Source organism: Plectropomus leopardus, chromosome 1 (genome assembly GCF_008729295.1).
Source record: "Plectropomus leopardus isolate mb chromosome 1, YSFRI_Pleo_2.0, whole genome shotgun sequence".
Taxonomy (NCBI): domain Eukaryota; kingdom Metazoa; phylum Chordata; class Actinopteri; order Perciformes; family Serranidae; genus Plectropomus; species Plectropomus leopardus.
In genome coordinates this window covers 5,825,525-5,831,903 of record NC_056463.1, presented here as the reverse complement: position 1 = coordinate 5,831,903, position 6,379 = coordinate 5,825,525, and positions in this window count along the sequence as shown.

Genomic DNA, 6,379 nt, shown 5'->3' with positions numbered 1-6,379 from the left:
TATTTCAAGGAGTATGGTACTTTTTAGTGGTTGAGGATATTTATAAATTGAAGTGCCATCTGATGTTATCTAAGATGTTCTGTACAATGTGCATACAGCTGGTGCACAATATAATACACACTAGCATCGGTTTAAATGTCGATGAGTACATTTTTAATGCTCACCATTAGGGATTTCTATTACAGTTGTTAATTAAAAAAAGTCTTTGCAGTCTAATGTCATATCGTCTTTTGAAATCTTGAGAAAAGAATATCTGTTTCCATATGATTTGTGGGCTGGAGTTGAACTGTGGCAGATTCAAGAGCACAGAGGCACACAGCTTCACTGTTTTCAAGTATTACAATTAAGTCCAAAGCTGATGCATAACATTAGACAAAGATTCTTCTTATAAGTGAATTGCATTTATGAATTCCAACAATGCCGACAATGTGTTCCCTCCACACCTCTGAAACCCATGTTCCCACAGTCCACCTTAGCCAGAAAGGTTAAATCATACCCCTAGTCCTATTAAGCAATCTAAATTGCTCAATCAATCGTTTGTTTGTGACGAGGAAAGTAAACAAGGTCCAGTGAAATGTGATCCCATCAGCTCCTTTAACATGTGTACTGTGATTTGTCCTTTTCTGTATCTTCTTCATTGTTGGCTGCTGCTTTATAACTGCCCATCTTTCCAGATGGTTCTGGAAATCCATTGTTTCTGATTGTGGAAAGATTCAACTGTCCGCACATCCCGACCTCAACAACACAATCTGCAGGGTCGCTGTAACTGAGCTCCACAGCTCCGCACTGCAGCTGCCATTAGTGATCCACAGGAACAGGACAGCACCTCACATTCCCACTGTCACACCAGTCATTATTCACCATAAAGCAAAAACCTCTTCTGCTACTCTCACCAGAGTCCTCTGCTCTGAGATCGGCAAATAGCAAAGGAGCCGCCTGGTTGAATGGTCAATCAAAAGATATTGATGTCCCTTTGGAGACTGAAGACGCATAGAGGTCGTCCAGTCTATTTTCTAACACCTGTACTATGCCAAGCAGGATGCTGGTTAAGCTGGTATTCATCTTTTCCATTTTTCCTCATTGTTTGTTGATGTTTATATTTGAAAACCTTGAACTGGCGAGCTAGCAGCTAGCTAGCTAAAAGTGGGCATGAGGAGAGTTTACAGAACGATGAGTTGATTTCCTCATCCCAGCCACACGCTGCCGCCATCCAATGCCAACCACAAAAAAATCACCGCCAAGATGTGCAAAACAGACATACGAGCCTAAATTCAGCACAAATTAAACAGATGACAGAGTGGCAGCTGGAAGCGCCTACTACAATGTTATGGTGTGAGTTGCCGCATGTTGGAGATATGAGCTGTGGAGATGTTGGCTTTCTCTCCTGCATATCTCCACTGCGGATCACTAGCAACGCCCGAATCTCGGATATTTTAATCTCACTTACGCATAGAGGGGTACATGGGATGCGCCATCCATCTTTATATATAGTCTATGATTTGAAGTAGATAACACTCTGTTCTTCGGTGCTCAAAGCACCAGTTAAATACTTTGAAAAACTCAACAGCAATGTCTTTTTGCAGAAATCATGACCCGGTAACTAAAGATACTGCACAGACCTTGTTACCAGCAGTTTAATGTAGGAGCTATTTTGTCCAAACAATACAGCAGTAGGTGCCTCGGATCTCTCAAAGTGCTTTGACTCTACATGGTGCACTACATTCACACTGCCATTCATAAATTAGTGACTAAAGCTACCATTTAAGTTGCCACCCACCACTACCAAACATTCACATGCACAGCCATTGGGGACAATATGGAGTTCAGTATTTCACCCCTGAAAACTACTAATTCAGTGTGGAGGAGCCACAGATAGAGCTGCCAACAGTGGATAAGCCCCCTCTGGTCAGTATTTCTCATTTGATATGGGGAAAAAAAAACATCTGACACTTGTTCAATTTAACTGAAGGAACATTCTTGAAAATGGTCCTCTAGTTAACCAGTTATGGGCTATTTTTCCAATAGTGCACAACAAATGATTTCAGAACTCTGTCCAACAAGAAAACACCATCCATTTATCTTGCAAAGCACCTTGATGTCTTGCGCTTAACTGCACTTGATATAAACACAAAATTGAAGACAATTAGTTTGTTGAGAATCAAACACGCTGCAAAGTGAATGAGAACATCTGTCTCAGCTGCGGCAGAAAGGAAGCTGGAGGAAAGGTAAAAGAGCAGAGGCAGGGAAGAGAGGAAGATCCTCTATCCTCAAACAGCCAGAGGGGAAACAGGACTAAAAGAGCACCTCAGTGCAAAGACCATACTTCACATCACAACCCAGATTTCACTCACAGTACAGGAGACTGAAAACATCTTTGAACAAAACATTTCACCACGGCCGACATAACCACCTCCTCCTGTCACGCACACACACTGTACAGTCTGCTGCTGTACGGCTGCTGTAACAGGGGTGTCAGACTACAGTCTCATACAGTCAGGTTCAGTCTGACAGGAGAAGTGCCCAGGAGGAGGGCATTGTTCAGCTCAGTGACACAGCCTGACAGACAGCCCGGTTGATGCTGACAGGTTCGGGTGAAAAACGACGGCTGTATCGACACTGGCTGGGAATCAAGGGCTAAAAATGACTCCCACAATGCTCTGTGATCTCTAAAGTTAATGACAACTCTTCACTCGGGTTGAGGGATATGGAGAATATTAAATGTCACAAAGTTTTGACCAAATACCTCCATATTGATATTGTGACAATTTAGAGTACCCCAGCAATCAGTCCTAAAGCCTGTTAATGTTATTTCAGCACCTCCGGTTCCCTCGTGTCAAAGACAATGGGTTTCTTGAATGGGTTTTTAGTATGGAGCCTGAGGTGAGTGCGTTATTGCAAACACACATAAAAATACTAGACACCTTTAACAAAACTTTTTGTACCAAAAGTGTCTGCCCTATCTTAATGTTAACATACTTTAATAACCTTTTGTTTCGATGCTTTGGCACAGCCATCGTCCTCTTACCGTGCAACCCGGAGGAAAACTGTTCTGGTCATGTGACAATTTACACTTAACATGTGATTTTGCACATATGCCATTGAGACCCTTTATGATTTCAGTATTTGCTGTAAATGCTCAATCAAACATTTTTAGAGCCTTATAACTGAAAACAGTTTTTGAAGCCACTATTGTGACCAATGGGATTAAACGGGTTGGTGAGTAAAGGTAAACAACAGAACAGTTTGACAAGTTCAGAAAATTACATCACTTTACTGTGATGCAGCCTTTAAACTAGTAAAATGTAAAAACTTACAATATAACAATATCTGAAATCAGAGACAATATATATCACAATAGCAATATAATATCGACATTGCCCAGCCGTTCTACCATAAACCAGACTATGCAACCTCTGAGGCGACGCTCTGATGAGAAATCTGGTGTCAGCTCACAATTAACAAGATGAATAATTGATTTGTCTCTTGTTTTACATCAAATGAAGTCACAGAGTGCCCTTCGCTGCACACTTTCACTTGAATACAAAATTATCTACATTGTTTCGTGTTCAAAATAAAATCTCAATCGAGTCTCTCTTTGCAGAATGTGTTAGAGTTGCACAATATTTTAATCGGAGTTCCCCGCAGTTAAAAAGATTAAAAATACTGTGAAGAATAAAGTAGTTTCGAACACTATAGTGCAGGCATTTGATTTTTTTTCTCCCATCAGTTATATCTTTCCTCTCATATTTTAGAGAAAAGATAACATGCACACAGAATAAGTAAGTGGTCACATAACCCCCAGATCTTTAAGGTTACGGACAAAGGAAAGAAGCAAGTACAGTTGGTTAACTGAACTCTGACTTAGTGGAGAATCACTTGGGAATGACGTTCAACATATTATTTTACAGGTACAAAATGAACTAAGATAGATTTCTACACTATCTCATCAGCTGCGCTGTGCAGCACTGACATGAGGAAAGAATGATATGCAATATTGTGTGATCAAATTCAAAAGATTTGCACTAAATTACTTTCTATCACTGATATTGATGTAATGAGGTCTAACAAGAATTATTTTCATTTGCTGGAGTACAGTTGGAGCATATGTTGTCTTACACATTTACAGTACATTTAAACAATGCTTTGGAAGATATTCGTGTCAAATTTAGAATAGATCTTTATTACCACCCAGAATTCTAAGTGTAGTATCAAAGATTACTTATGCAAAAAATGCATTTGAAATTCCTTTCTTAACAAACAGGCTTTTGGCCAGAGAACCTCTTAATCATGACAATATGTGAGAAAAATACAAATATTTAAAATAGTGATTTGCCTGCTAGGTGAAGCTTTTGACCACAGTTGTAGTTTTACCCAATAAGACTTCTCCCTGTGTGACATATCTATGTTTGTGCGGAGCCTTCGGGCGCTCGTGTTTGTCTGTCAGAACAGATTCAGAGAAATGTGTTGCCATATTCACACCTGGATATAAGGACCACATGAGTATGTCGACACTGAGGAGGACTGATGTTCAACTGCCACCTAGTGATGAAACTCATACTGTACAGCAGAGATAGAGACAGCCATGAAAAGAAGCAGATTGTCATTTTAAACACTGCAGCTGCTCGAGAGCTCTCCAAAGGTGGAGGCAGCAATTCATCAAGAAGAAGAAAAAGACTGGAAAAACTACGGAGGCATTTGATGTTTCTTTGTCTCTTCCCTTCATCTCAAACTGATCTGCTATTTGTTCCCATTCAAAAAAAATCCCAACATACTGGAACTGCTTTAAGCTATTGTGCTACAGAGATCTTAAACAAACTCTTCAACTGTGTGACTTCAACACTTTCAAAACTAAACATATTTACCTTTGCACATTTAACTTTGTGCAGATATTCGAAAAGCCAAAACTTAACACTTTACATTTTCTCTACTATTCAGAAGAGGATGTGTACACTGACACAAGCAAGCATCCTAAATTTCCTTTTAACAAGTCTCCATCCTCACAAACACACAAAAAAGTCCTATCACAAGCAACTCATCATATTTATGGTTCCACAAACTAAAAACATCCTTCTCTAGGCTTCTTGAAAAAAATATAGCTAAAATCTTAATAGCTTTACAAAAGTGCAACTAGAATAGGATTTGAATCTCAACATAAGCAAATCAAATATTTGTGTCTGTGTATAATATGCAAACTTGGAAAACGTATATAAAGCTCATATTTGCCAGCCTTAGTGATCTGTCCAGTTGAGTTCATCAAAGAAAAGATAGAAGAGAAGAAAGGAAGAAAGAAACACAAGTGGCTTAAAATGTATTTTATTGAGTGAAATGACAAAAGCATTTGGAAGAGCAACAGTGGTTTAAAAGGTTCACCAATTATTTATTATAATTATTATTTTCTCATCTTGTCGTCTTGTTAGATTACCTCTTTTATTGTTCTTATCATCTTTTATAGCATTTTTTAAAATATTTTCTGTCTTTCCAAAATGGAAAATGTTTAATTAGGCCAGTAATATATAGTAGTATAGTAAAACCTTTTGCACTAGTGTGTTTTGCACATCTGCTCTCAATTCTGCACATTATTGTGCTTGCACATCTATCTTCACTTTTTGCACATTTTTTCTTTTTTATTGCTATTTTTAATCTTTTTGTTTGTTTGTTCTCTGTACATACTAGTTGCTTCTAGTATTATTTGTAGCTTCTCTCTTATTTGCTGCTGTAACAAAACAATTTCCCTCACGCGGTTAATTTACTATTATTCTATTCTACAAAGTACTGCTGCACCTATGACTTCTTATATACACACATGCCTGAAAAACTACGTGGAAATCCAGTTCTCCAGACTAACTTTTCAACTTTCTCACTTGATTGCACCAGCACATGATTTGGTCGCTCCCTTTTTTCATTATTATTTAAACTGTATTATATAAAAAATATATGAACTGAAAAACGCGTTACACTGGCTCTGATGTAGCCGCCTCTCTCTGTCTGCAGTCAGTCACCACTCAAGCCTCGCTCTATGTCCCGCCCCCAGCACCATTTAAGCGGTTATACGTCACAAGTAATAGCCTATCAACAGTGAGGCTGTCATGCCACAGACAAGTCAAGAGACTAGAGCTGCTAAAACGTGTATGTCGAACATAAGGTAGCAGATATTATTGAAGTTGTAATAATCATTACAATTTCTTGTAGTAAAGTTGCAAAAACACCCAGTATTTCCGCTGATGGTGATTTTCTGATAGTATCCTAATAGTAGTTACTGGATGTTCAGTTGTATGAGTACAAGAACTATAAGCAGAGGAAACGAGATGGCGCCTGGACACAGCAAGAGATGTGACCAGATGATCATAGTTTAAAAAATGCGGCGCAATGACGATACAGA